General features: G+C 37.3%; 1 protein-coding gene across 6 annotated transcripts in view; it reads right to left on the bottom strand.

Annotated features, from left to right (window-relative positions):
- Window positions 1-14873, bottom strand: part of Cdk12 (Cyclin-dependent kinase 12) — a 119541-nt gene that overhangs the window by 104334 nt on the left and 334 nt on the right. Inside the window, exon 1 of one of the 6 annotated variants that reach the window (XM_081739693.1) lies at window positions 14398-14737. The exons of 4 other annotated variants lie outside the window; for them this stretch is intronic. The gene's annotated coding sequence lies outside the window, so the exon portion shown is untranslated. Of the gene's footprint in view, window positions 1-13931; window positions 14076-14397; window positions 14738-14873 lie in introns of those variants that run through there. One more of the 6 variants, XM_081739697.1, reaches the window with a different exon arrangement.

The raw sequence follows: 14873 nt of genomic DNA on the forward strand, positions 1-14873 counted from the left end.
CACTACAACATTCTCCTCCTCTTTTTTTTTTTTATTCAGGCGTATATCTATCTGGACATTTGCGCTGCCGCTCGGAACGACGTAATGACGTTTCATCCTCGTCCTTTTTTTCTGATAATGGTGGGTGACCAAGATTATTAGGCAAGGTTTCCGTTTCCATATACCACCAAAAATTATCAGAAGACCTATTTACTACCGTTGGTATTTTTACATTTTCTCTTGTTCGGTTATTCACTGGTAAGTCATTACGAGACACCTTAATGTTCTCTGATTTCTGTCTTCGACTACGTAAGTGGTGTACATGTACCCTCCTACACTTGTTTTCTACCCACACTTCATATAAAGAGTTACCTATACATCGAATAATTCTTCCTGGTACAAATTTTGGGAAGTGACAGGGGTTATTTAAGACCCATACTAATTGACCTTTACTGTATTGGTTCTGGTTGTAAACACCGTTGTCTTTGCTTGTATTCTGATCATCAATGCCTTTCCTACAGTCTTGATACGTGATATTATACCGGGTACGTGGTTCATATTGGAAGAGTAAACCTGCTGGTGAATTATGCAGCTTTTCCGATCGTGTGAACCTAAGTCCATATAGTAAGTCTTCCAAGATCCTTAACAACTGTGAGGAGGAACACACAGAAAGTCCCTTTTCCATTAATTTCTTTTTCATCAAACCCTTTACGGTTTGCACCGTTCTTTCCGCTAAACCATTGCTCTGGGGATGCCACGGAGGAGAATTCAATATCTTCACTCCCCTTTTTAACCAATAGTCCTTGAAGTCCTTACCACAGAAGGGCGGACCATTATCCGTTACCATGACTTCAGGCCAACCAAATTTATTGAAACAAGTGTTCAACTTTGTAATCGTTTCTGAAGTATTAGTAGAGTTCATTTGCCATACTTCTATCCATTTTGACATCGAATCTACTAACAAAAGAAATTTTCTTCCAGCCAACTCGAAGAAATCTAGATGGATTCGTTGCCAAGGATGTATTGAGTCTCTCCATGATATATATTTCTGTTGTGGTGCTTTATTATGTAGAGCCTGACAAGAAGTACATGTTTGAACTACGAGATCTATGTCTTCATCCAACGAAGGCCACCAATAATTTGACCTTGCCTCAGCCTTCATGTTTTGTGCACCTAAATGTCCTTCATGTAATATTTGCAACATCATAGATCTTAAAGACGTCGGTATTACCAGTTTATGACCCCAAAAGAGACACTGTTGTTGCACATATAACTCATGACGTCGACGATAATAAGCTTTTAATTCCGTCACATTACCTGTAGATGGCAATCTTGAAGGCCAACCATGAAGCAACCAGTTCTTTATCTGATTAATCGTAGAATCCAGAGTCGTTTCCTTGCAAATCCTGGCGAACAAGGGTGGATCAACTGTGATATTAGTAACAAAATTTTGAGATATTTCCCAATCTCCCACTTCTTCTGACAATGGCAACCGAGACAAACAATCTGCTACTTCCACATGTTTGGAATAATTTATCACATAGTCATAATTTAGTAAGAGTAATGCCCATCTTTGTAAGCGGGGTGAAGCTAAAGTTGGTATGCATGTTTTTTCTCCAAAAATCAATTTTGCTGGTAGGGAATCCGTTTGAATCTCAAAAGGTCTACCAAATAGATATTTATGGAACTTTTTAACAGCGAATATTATTGCTAGGGTCTCCTTTTCAAATTGACTGTAATTTTTCTCAGCATCAGTTAAGGTTGCTGATGCGCAAGCTACAGTATGCAATTTTCCTTGTCTCCTGTTACAAAGTTGTGCACCAACTCCGTACGCACTACTATCAGTGATGAGAACGACTTCAGCTGATTTGTCAAAAGGTTGGTTCCATTTTGCTTTCCTTAGCATGTCTTTTGATAATTGGAATTCTTTATCATGCACATTTGTCCAAACCCATCTCTGTTTCTTTTTTAATAATTCAAATAAGTGAGGCAGTTTTAAAGAAAAATTTGGCAAATGCTTGTGAAAGAAGTTTAACATACCTAAATACGCTTTTAATTGAGACACGTCTTTTGGTGTTTCGCATTTTAAAATTGCCTCTTGATGTTTCACCATCGGAAAAATACCCCTTGGAGAAATCGTATGTCCCAGATATTCAATCTCGGATTGTAAAAATTGACATTTATCCAAACGTACTTTAACGTGATACTCTTGTAACCGTTTTAGCACATTATTAGTGCGTTCAAAACACTCTTCTCTATCATGCCCAGCTATTAAGATGTCATCTAGAAATGCAAATACACCAGGAAAATCTTTTAAAATTTGCTCTATTACCCTCTGAAATATATGGGGACTGCACGTCAATCCAAATGGTAACCGTTGTGGCTGAAAAAGTCCCCAAGGTGTATTAACTGTAAGAAAAGGTTTCGATCGATCATCAACCAATATTTGTTGATATGCCATCCGTAAATCAATTACCGTAAAAGCGGTCATTCCTAGCAAATTGTTAAAAATATCTTCTGGTTTAGGAAGTGGATAAACCATCTTTTCTAATACCTTGTTTAACGTCACCTTATAGTCTATACATAATCTAAATTCTCCATTCTTTTTCTTCACCACTACCATTGGCGTAGCCCAATCCGAGTATGATACTGGTTTCCAGATTCCTTGTTTGACTAAAACTTCGACATCCTTCTTCACTTGGTCAGCAATAGTATAAGGTAATTGGTAATATTTTCTAAATATCGGAACAGCATCAGGCCTAACTGGAATCTGACACTTGAATCCTGCAATTGGCTGACTAACAGAATCCGAAAATACGTCAGAAAATTTCTGCCTTAATGTACTCCTAATATCATTCCTCATTGTATAATTCATATTAAGAACTGTATTGTCTGCCGGCTTTTGAAACAATTCTCTCCAATTTTTAAACATGACATCAATCCATGGCCTCCCCATAATAGGATGATTTAACTTATCTGTGACAATCACCATAATCATCTTCTGAGCAAATGTATCTTTCTGCACTAATACTGTGATTTGGCCTTGCACAATTAAAGATGAGCCTTCCGCTGCCTTTAAATTAATATCCGAAATTTCTAATTGAAGATTGCTAAAATATTTGTAATATATGCTAATTGGCACTACTGTGGCAGCAGCTCCTGTATCAACCTCAAATTTCAACGGAATGTTGTTGCAAAATAATTGTATCCAACATATATTACTTCTATTTACCATTTGTTGTTTCTCTACCAAACTACTTAAAAAAAGTGAATTAGACTGTTTTCTATTTTGGTTCGATTTCACCATGCATCGTCGCCAGTTGATAACTTTAGACGTTTTCCTATAATTCCATATGATAGTAATATATTCTGCTATGATACAAAGACCTAGAACCAGGAATACACCGAAAATACTTTGGACATAACCCGCCAGCATATTCAGTTGAAAAGAACTGGAAAAATAATAATTAATCATTTTACTCTAGTAATTCCTTATTTATTCACTGAATAATGAACGACAACAAGCTCACAGACAAATTAATTTACATACTTTTTTTCTACATTATTAAAACGGCTACTACGAAATATGTAAACACTTTCCATCCACTACACTCAGTATCCACAAGAGATGCGTAGACCAACGACTTTAAATGTCTCCACAGGTAATAGTCCGTGTTTTCTCTGATTCTTGTACCATTCAACGCAATCGACATAATTTCATTCGAACCTATGTTGCATATTCTTTCACACACGACACTCTGGTAATACGTCGGGAAACAGTTCCGGACAGAAGGTGACTATTTCACACCGTTAGGTGGTGTCAGTGGCTATAGCTCTGTAACGATGCATTTCCGGACATATGTTCATATGAACGTTTTTACTTGTCTACCCGTAAGGAATCTGCCACTGAATTTTTGCCGTCTTTTTGAAACACCCTGTATATAAAGGGTGCTTCAATAAGAACGTACCAGTCCCACATTGCAGCTAATACTGCACGTAGAGCCAGCCTTCAAACAAAAAATTGCATTACCAAATAGTCTGTAGAATGCAATAAAAATAGTAGCGAGACCAGTGGCGTCTCGTGAATACTTCCAACGAGGGCCACTTCAAAAGTTGAAATGGAAAATGGTATAACTATTGGAATCGTTCGAAAGGACATTAAATGTCCTGCAACTTTTAGAGGACAAACTTTGCCATATCCTTTCCCATTTAGCCGCTAGAGGCGTTGTTGCAGACTTGTATCTGACTACCCGTAGCAGGCCTTTATATCAGCTAATAATGCACATAGAGCCGTCACACAAACAATTTAACTACCAAATCGTATGTGTAGAATGGAATAAAAATAGTAGCGACATCAGTGGCGTATCGTGAATATCTCCAACAGGGGTCAAATGCAAAATTTGACATGGAAACAGGGGTTGGTTGTGCCTCCATTGAAACAAACGCACAATGGGAGAAACGTCGAGACGAAACACGTTGGCATTTCTTCCTCTGTGGCAGCAACACGGTCGCATTACGAGGTCAAAGTCAGATGATGCAAGGGTGTCCCCAGTCACACCAGGCGAATGCCGGGAGGGTACGTGCAAACCATGCCCTGGCAAACAACCGCCGACGCCTTTGCAGGATTAACTCGGTGCCTAAGCCAAGAGTAGCCCAGACCCACAATGACATGGATGCGCGATGTATCTTGTGTGCGTATGTACAATATGAAATATCTCCCAAATCCGGGAGTATGTGTTACGGGCTTGTTTGTCGTTGTTTCGAACAGCACACTGATTTATCGTTGCCAGTGATTGTGTGGTGGTACTCTTGTAGATCCAGTAGCTAACACGTACATGACCTTACTCAAGACATAGTCTATGCGGCCTCGAATAGGCGACTGCTGCTATATCAGACAGAGGGCAGAAGAAGTGATGCTTTAGCCAAAACAGGTAACGCAAGCGTGTAGAGTCCGGGAGTGATTAACCTCTGCAGTGAGTTAAAATGGTCCGTGTCCTGGACAAGGTGTTGTGCATTGAGTTCTACTACTCCTGTGCATTAGAAGCTCGTGACGGGACGAATACGAAACTTCCACAAGCAGTGAAACCTGTTTGATTGTGTTGATGTTTGAGTGATTGTAGTAGGAAGTGTCGGTAGTAAATAACATTCATGCGGTATACGAATTTGGAGGCATTCCAAATGCTCATGATTTTAGGAAATGCTGGGAAAATTATAGGGCTGCAGCTCGATTATATGCTGAACGCTATCCACAGCGACAAGCTATTTCCCACAATCTGCTGCGGAGATTAGCAGCACGATTGCAGCAGACAGGCAACATGCGTGGACGCTATGGTGTCCGGAGTAGAGTCGTACAAAATGAAGACGTTGCCATTGATGTACTTGCCGCTATTGCAGTAAATCCTCATGTATCTTCGCGGCAGAACGCACGAGATCGTGGTATCAGTCAAGTTAGTGTCCTGCGTATTCTGTGGAAATCACATTTTCACCCTATCACCTCTCTGCATCAAGAACTAAGTAATGCGGACTGTAATTTACGGCTTCTGTTGTGCAACTGGGTGGTCAATCGCGTGAGAGAACACCCGAATTTCATTCACTTCATTTTATGGACTTACACGGTATGATTCCACGTATGTACAGTTGTACGTCCCGTTCGTTCCAGACCAATATTTACTCTTCCCCTTGGTTCCGCATACATAAACCCTCGCATCATCTGACTGACCTCGTAATGCGACCGTGTTGCTGCCACAGAGGAAGAAATGCCAACGTGTTTCCTCTCGACGTTTCTCCCATTGTGCGTTTGTTTCAATGGAGGCACAACCAACCCCTGTTTCCATGTCAAATTTTGCATTTGACTCCTGTTGGAGATATTCACGATACGCCACTGATGTCGCTACTATTTTTATTCCATTCTACACATACGATTTGGTAGTTAAATTGTTTGTGTGACGGCTCTATGTGCATTATTAGCTGATATAAAGGCCTGCTACGGGTAGTCAGATACAAGTCTGCAATAACGCCTCTAGCGGCTAAATGGGAAAGGATATGGCAAAGTTTGTCCTCTAAAAGTTGCAGGACATTTAATGTCCTTTTGAACGATTCCAATAGTTATACCATTTTCCATTTCAACTTTTGAAGTTACCCCGTTGGAAGTATTCACGAGACGCCATTGGTCTCGCTACTATTTTTATTGCATTCTACACAGACGATTTGGTAATGCAATTTTTTGTTTGAAGGCCCTACGTGCAGTATTAGCTGCGATATGGGGCAATCATCTCCGAAGCTTGGATTTAAAATCAATTGAATATATGGTTGTGAGTTAGCACTTTACCGTACTTCCTATTCAAACCAGACGTGGCAGAAATCAAACATTCCTGATTTTAACGTTGATAGTCATACAACAGAAACGGTAAGCGACCGCGGTGGCTCAATGGAGAACGTTCACCTCTCGTTCATAGGATCCTTTGTTGGGTCCCAGTTCAAGCCAAGTAAGCTCTGTGATGGACAAACACTGTATGCGTGGGTTTTATCGGGGTTCTCTCGTTTCCTCCCACTTCTTCATTCCACCATTTTATTCACTCATCATCACAGTCTCCTTTAGCCTAGCCGGCATAATCGTGGGACGTAATAATTAAAGATTTCATTTTATTTCAACAGAAACGGTAACAGAGAACCACAAGCTGCTTTTTGCGATCGATTTAGCGTCTTAACAAATCACATCACCACCAGCAACAATCTACCAAAACCGGAAGTGGTTGAAATTAACTAATATCACTGGTTTCAATATTGATTTACATAGAGCAAAAACGAAGCGTCCCAAATATAGGTCCCATCTTCTCCGTTAACCATTTACTCAAATAGAACTAGTAATAATCAACCCTTTCCGGTTTCAACGTTGATCCCTCAGAACAGAAACAGTACTTGACAGTGACTTAAAAGATTCGCGTCTCAAGATAACATACTATCACCAACACAACACACTATGGAATTAAAAGTGGTTGGGATTTACCTGTACTCCCTGTTTCAATACTGATTTCCATCGAGTAAAAACAGTCAGTGTTCTGACAGAGATTCAGCGTTCCCAAAAAGAAAGAAAAAAAAATGAAATGAAATCTTTAGTTTAACGACCCACGATTATGCCCTTTAGGATAAAGGAGATGATTAAAGTGAATTATGGAAAAATTGGTGGAATGAGAAAGCAGAAAACAGGAGTACCCTGAGAAAACCCACGGACACGATGTAGTCCACAACAAACTTACTTGGCCAGGTATCGAACTAGGGATACCAACACACCAGATGTAAGCCGTCAACCACTGAGCTATCGTTGCCCCCTCGTTCCTAGAAAGAGTTTTGTCTCCACTTTTATCTGTTGAAACCGGAATTGGTGAAAATCTACGATTTTTCAGTCACAACACAGATCGCGTAATACAAAAAACGGAAATAGATAGCGATAAACAGTTATATATATATATATATATATATATATATATATATATATATATATATATATATCGCTATCTACTTCCGTTATATATATATTCAGTCCGCAAGAATATAGTTGACCTCTAATTTCTCCGCTATTGCAATTGGAAGTGATAGGCATCAATTAGTACTTGGGGTTTCAATACTAATCGCCATACAGCACAAACATTTATATGGATTAAGTGTCAGAGGAACAGATTATATTTGATTTGGGTCTACCGTAGTTTTACACTGTGAAACGAAACTCACTTGTTATTAAATACGAAGGCTGTCCAGAAAGTAACAGACGTTTTAAAATATAATAATAATAATTATAATAATAATAATAATAATAATAATAATAATAATAATAATAATAATAATATGAATACACCAAATTGTATATATATATTTGAAAGGTACACTCTCAAGCTATTTTTCCACGTAATCGCCATGCAAATTAAGACACTTATTATACTGTGGCACAAGTTCTTTTTTTTTTCAATATCATCCCAGTAGAAATGTGACGCCTGCAATTACAACTACTGGTTTACACTTGCATGCAATTCGGCGTCAATATGAAAACCTTGTGTAGCGAATCATGTCTTCTTCGCTGGGACAAAGTGGTAGTCGCTCTGCGTCGAATCCGGGCTGTATGGTGGGTGATTGAACATCACCCAAACCAAAACCATCTAAGAGCTCTCGGGTACGCTTGGTCATGTAGGGACGTCTGTTTTGAAAAAACTCCTTATTCCATGTCCGCACACTTCACACAGTTGGCGATGGACTTCAATTTCCATCTTTTTTTTTTTTTTTTTCAACAAGAAGCTAATCACAGAACGCACATCACATGAGGCGAGGTTTTCTATTGCGGCATACATCGTAACCTGTCACAGCACTCACCAGGGTTGGCTAGTTTAAACCAGATATTACAAAAAAAAAAAAAAAAAAAGTTTAAAACAAAAAAAAAACTAAAAATGTTCGTAAAAGTGTAAGTGTTCGTAAAATCTTGAACACATACCTGTGGGTTATCGCGTGTCATTTCCGCATATTATTCGTATTATATTCAGACTTAAATTCCCCATTCATTTCTCAGAATATACTACAAAAGCAACTTTTTATATATATATAAGTTTATGAATGTTTCTTTTGTGATTTTTTATAGTTTATTTGATTGTTATGCAATTGCAATCAAAGAAAAGTTCTAAATATTGTTTGGTTTTAATAATGTTTACTATTGATAAAATTCATCGAAATAGCTATTTTTTTTTGGGGGGGGGGTCATTTACTGAAATCAGAAGTATCTTTGGTATCTACTTATGTATGAATTGGTCAAAGCCAAAGTGGACTCAAATAATTCTTATCTTTATTCATAGTGATATGCAAATTAAGTCATCGTATTTCTTTAACTTTGATTAACAAAAGTCGTAGTGAATTAACTTGGACTTAATTAGTTCTTCTATACTCCGAAGTGTTTTGAAATTGTCCATCTGTAATTATGTATAGTGGTTTCACTTGTGCAACTGTTTATCTTTTTGTCCTCAAATGAATCTTGACAATTATACAGGGTGTTTCAAAACAACACCGACAACGTTTGGGAAGTAATTCCTGACACCAAGATAAAATGTATAGACCAACTTGGGTGCACAAACGCTTCCTTTCGGATAGGCTGCCGAAAACATGAAAAAATGAACTTTAGAGATCCATAGCTTCAAAACTATGGAACGTACAGTAGTCGGTTCAAGACTTCACTTAGGAACTAGTATTAGTTCTATCCAAATATCCAACTTTCAGAATCCTAAGGTACTCACCAACTACCTCTAGAAAAATAGTTGCGGAAGTACCGTAGGATTCTGAAAGTCGGATATTTGGATAGGGCATACACTAGTTCCTAAGTGAAGTCTTGACCTGACTACTGTAGGTCCCATAGTATTGGAGCTATGGACTTCTAAAATTTAGTTTTTCAAATTTTCGGCAGCCTATAACTCCGAAAGGAAGCATTTGTACACCCAGGTTGGTTTATACCTTTTGTTTTACCTTGGTGCCAAGAATCACCTCTCAAATGTTGTCGATGTTGTTTTGAAACACCCTGTATTATAAGTATGTAAAGATCAATACAACGTATCAAGAGTCCTTTAAGAGCGAGTCGGCAGACATATCGCATTTGTGGCCAATTAGTCGCCGTTTCGAGTTCAAATGGAGGACAACTTGTTTCGGATGTACGTCAAGAAACGGTTTGGACTCCCCTTCAAGCTTATGTGACCCCTTCCAGCATAACCCGCTGTTGCATAATAGCACCAAGGTGAAACAAATCGTACATGTTTATTTATGTACATATGTGATATAAATACATAGAGCAAATTACTTAAACCAAAAAAGCTGGGTTTTTTGTTTTTTTCAATAAAAACCATGGTTTTTGCCAACCCTGGCCCTCACGCAACCACATCTGGATGCGTACTGAGTGTGGCAAAGTTCTGACACCAAGATGGCGAGTCTAGCCTAGCACATTGCCGCGATAAATCAAAACGTCTGGTCTTTCTGAACAACCCCTTCGTATAATCAAATTGATAAAAGTATAAAACGATGAATAAATATATATATATATATATATAAACGCTACAATCCACAGGACTACTAGTATATCAAGGACAATAGATTTACAAGAAAAGGAACAAATCTTGGATTCTAACTAGTTTTTGAGAAGTACCAGCAGCCCGCTACAGGTAAACAACCGAAATAATCGTCCCGAATAAATTGAATAGTTGTGTAAAGAAATAATTTTCTTAGATTTTCATTTTAATTTACTATGCAAAATTATTATTATAGAAGAACTAGAGAAATAAGAACGTGATAGAAAGCGAGGTAACACTAATGCTATTAAAATTAGAACAATTCATTACTCGAGAAAAAAAAGAATCGAACAGCGCCCAATTTTAACACACCAAAGAACATCGTCAAAAATCCATAAACTCACATGGCGTGGAATCTAACGAAAACCTAACAAAATCCTTAAATAGATCAACCAATTAGCACCAGTATTGTACTGTCGTTGTCTTGTCATGTTAAACTAATATATAACCACTTGCAAACCAGAAGCGGTAGTCGTAACTATAGGGTGTCAGAAAAGTCCTGCACAAGACAAAATCGTACATTTTTTTTCGTTGTAATGAATAACGCTAACGTAGAACGATAAAACCAACGCTAATCTAACTTCATAATACTGGAAATGATATTGCTGTGTGGGTGAAACGTGTTTCTCACACCGACATATTACCAGTGTGATCAATAACTACGGGCATTTATGGGGACACGTCCGTATTTTTGACAGTAAAAATTTCCGTCCTCCTATATTTTCCAAAACTCCCTGATTTTCCACATTTTTTAAGCTCAATTGTAAACATCATGCATTTCCTATATGTAAATTTACATACGGCTCTTTGTATAGAAAACTTCGCAAATAATATCAGATATGAATATGCAAAGTCAATACGATAGTGTGCAACTACTCTCGTTTAATTACTCTTCATTCATTTCAATCTATAGGGTGTACGATTTTAACTTCTCGGGGCAAGGCTAGGAATAGAAATGTTTATTTATTGTGACGTGGTGAACAATTGAGATGGAGAAATTCGAACTTAGCACCACGCAAGAACGATCTTATCAACCTGAGGAATTTTTGTCACAAGATTAGTTCTAGTTTAAATTAAACGTCTAATTCTACGTTACACAACTATGCTCTTTAGGCTAAAGGAGACGGGTGTTTAACTGATGTGAATGATTATGAATAAATGAGAACGTGGAAGGGAACTGGGAAACCATGAACGGATACGATATTGTCCACCATAAACTCGCCGGAGATCTAAACATTGATAATTCGCATCAGAGGTGCTATGTCTAAATTAAAAAACAGAACCATTTTTATTTCAACAGCGCATTTTAAAAGTTACATTATGTGATCACAACGGGACTAAAATTAACTCTCACTGATAAAACGGACCAAGTATAAAAACACTAAATTTAAAATCTGATGCTTGCGAATGTATTTTTATGGGCAAGGTTCTAGAGCATACGTCCCCTTTCCCATTTAGTTGTAACGAAGACAGAAAACAACGTGTCCTGCGGGGCTCTAAAAACCCGCCTTCACTCGCTAACGCTCGCTCGGCAATACTATTCGAATTAAATATTAAACTTTAGTACAGAAAGGTACCAACATAGCTACTAATCTATATGGGAGGACCTGTGTTCTAGAACCTTCCCATTTTTATGCAATTATAACTGCCAACAAAATCCAAAGTTAAGATGCAGGATTGGCAAAAACCATGGTTTTTATTGAAAAAACCAAAAAACCAGTTTTTTTTTTTTTTTTTTTTTAATCGTTTATATTAGACATGGACAGAAATTATTTTGTTTCGCCTTGGTGTTATTATGCAACAACAAGGTTATGCTGGAAGGGATCACATAAGCTTAAAGCAGAATCCAAACAGTTTCTCGGCTTACATCCAAAAGAAATTGTCCATTTGGACACGAAACCGGAACTAATTGGTCACAAATGCGATTGCCGACTCACTCACGAAGAACTCCTGATAAAAATACGTTGCACTAAACTTTACATACGCCTACTTGTTAAAATAATGTCAAGAGTCATTTCAGAAGGACAAAAAGATAAACAGTTACGCAAGTAAAAACATTATACAAAATTATATACAAATCGGGAAATTCCCGCCTTAGCCATTGGGTAAATCCTGATTACTTTAAATGTATTTGTATGTAAAATTTTAAGGTCAATGTATCATAATCACTACGCTAAAACTGAGGTATTAAATTACAAACTTGGTATGTAGATATTCAATAAAATTTACCAAGTCAAATCCAAGCTGATGTTGGAAGCTACGTAGGCAGTTGATAAATTTCGCCAATTTCTATCAATATATTTAAGCAACCTTGGCTTCTTTATAAAACAACAGGCATTCATTCAAGTAGAAATATATAATTTGGTTTCATATTGTATGTTTAGGCTTAACATCCTTATGAAATACCAAAGTTATCACGGAGAAGACTTTCGCTTAGAGCGACACCTCGAATCGCTACTTGGTTTACACTTGAAAGATGGGTTGTGGTTCGACCGAGAATTGAACACGGGACCCCTTCATTAAAAGGTGAAAAGTAGATAAACGTAATGCGGATAGTTTGATATGTGGAACGTCACCATAAAGTTCACACGAATTAAAGCATTTTTCGTTTTTTTTTTTTTTTTTAACCAGTTGTTTTTTTTTTTTTTTTTTTTTTTTTTTTTTTTTTTTTTTTTTTTTTTTTGAAAAAAAAACAGCTGGTTTAAGCCAGCCAACCCTGTTAAGATGAAATGAAATCTTTGAGCTTAACGTTCCACGTTATGCCAGCCAGGCTAAAGGAGATGGTGATGATACGAAATGAGTGAAACGGTGAAATGAAGAATGGGAGGAAACGGGAGAGCCCCGAGGAAAACCCTGCACACGGTGTTTGTCCACCATGAAGTTTACTTGGCACGAGCTGGGATCGAAACATCCGAAGCCAATTTTACTTGCGTATATTATTACATGAACATTTCAACATAGGATACATTCAATTTCAAAAAGTATAATTGTGTGATATCTAATCTGTATCTTCAGCTTACCGTACTGCTACGATGACTTATCTCATCATACATGTACAACAGAGCACATCTTCCCTCAACCCTTTTATTCTTTATCAGTACCTACGGGACAAATGGACCATCTTCAAGCTTTCAATAACTTTTGTCCCCCACACAGTAAACTCTTAAAACGTCAATTTCGGAATTTAATTGCACAGTTCTAATAATAAATAAAATCTGTATCTCCTCCAAGTGTACATAGCAAACGTAGGTTATATTTCTTCCTTCTCGACAATTTTCTTAGGAACAAAATATTGCCACAATCTACATGAAGAATGAAAATCCATTCCTTAAGACATAAAACCAATACAAAATTAGTTCCAAACTACAAGCTACACAAACCACATTAAAAACAGCAATTTAGATCAAATTTATAATTGCTTCTTACAATGAACAATGAATCTAGGACATTTTCAAACTATTTCCCCACTCAAAACAGATTGGGCCGTCACAAACACAAGTTACACAAACTACGTTGACCAGTTCTTACTAAACTATCAAAAAAATAAAATTAAGTATTAAAAATCATTCTGACCTATTAAATCTTTCTGGACGACTATACGGAAATGCCAGCAAGGATAGTTTTGGAACTGGGGGGGGGGGGCGATTAGGATAATAAAAAAAATGTTTACAAGATAAACGAATTGATGTTAGGTACTAAGTGTAACCACTAACTTAGCCTAACCTAAACAATCAAAAACACAAAATATTGTAAGGAAGTATGTATTTTAAGCAAAAAATTCTATCCCTCCAAATCCAAAACTCTTAACCTAAGCTAAACCATCACAAAATTCTAAATTCTGGCTCCCCAAGTCTAAAAATATACCATGTTTCTTGCCAAAATTGAGGCACGGTGACTCGGAATAGCAGAGGACGCATCCCTGGTGCAAGGGGCTCTCGTTCGATGTCTGGCCATGAATTTCCGGTAAAACGTATTTATGGATTTTCTCGGAATTCGTCAGTTTTCTCCTAAACTCTCATTCCACAGACTCTATCACGCTAATTCACTGTCCACTATACATCATCTTGTTCCTAAAGGATATAATCGCTGGATCTTAAAGATTTTATTTTATAGGTAAAATTAAACCCTTGTACTTAAAAAAATACACGCAATTCCAGTGCCAAGAGACTGCTCCTCCGAAATAGTCTTGTTTCGCGAAGCCACACCTTTAATTAAACCTTTACCTGTACTTCCGCCCTGACAGACTCCTTCCCAATGAAAAACACATTAAATCTATTAATAACTTTTAAAAAATATGGTCAAATACCGGTTCGAGTACGCGTACTCTTACCTCAAACTCAAGATCCCTTAGCCTTTAATATATTCACTCAAAGGTATCCTAACTTCAAATACTGCACCGATATCCTTGAAGCACTTTCAAACTTGAAACAAATGTCCAAATCAAGTTTCATATTTCGCAATGCATAACCCTGTTCTACAGATAACAGTTCACATCCAGATTAATCACTAGTTCATATTTAGTCTACTCGCATTTCATAACTTCCATTAATCAGCAACACATTAACAATACACACTATTCCATTTACCAGAAGTTTAGGAATCACAAAATTACACTTAACATGCTTTCTCTACCATTTACAAGAACAAGGAAAAACTACCAACTACAAAATTATATTGTCATACAGAGCGCCATCTTGACATGCATATAATTTTTATATTTACTCGAATAACGAACATATAAAAGCATTTTGGACAAAGAAAAAACGCTTATTGCAAATGGTAGATATTATTTTATAATCGTACGTG

Source organism: Thermobia domestica, chromosome 15, assembly GCF_964235325.1.
Source record: "Thermobia domestica chromosome 15, izTheDome1.hap1.1, whole genome shotgun sequence".
In the NCBI taxonomy this organism is placed as follows: domain Eukaryota; kingdom Metazoa; phylum Arthropoda; class Insecta; order Zygentoma; family Lepismatidae; genus Thermobia; species Thermobia domestica.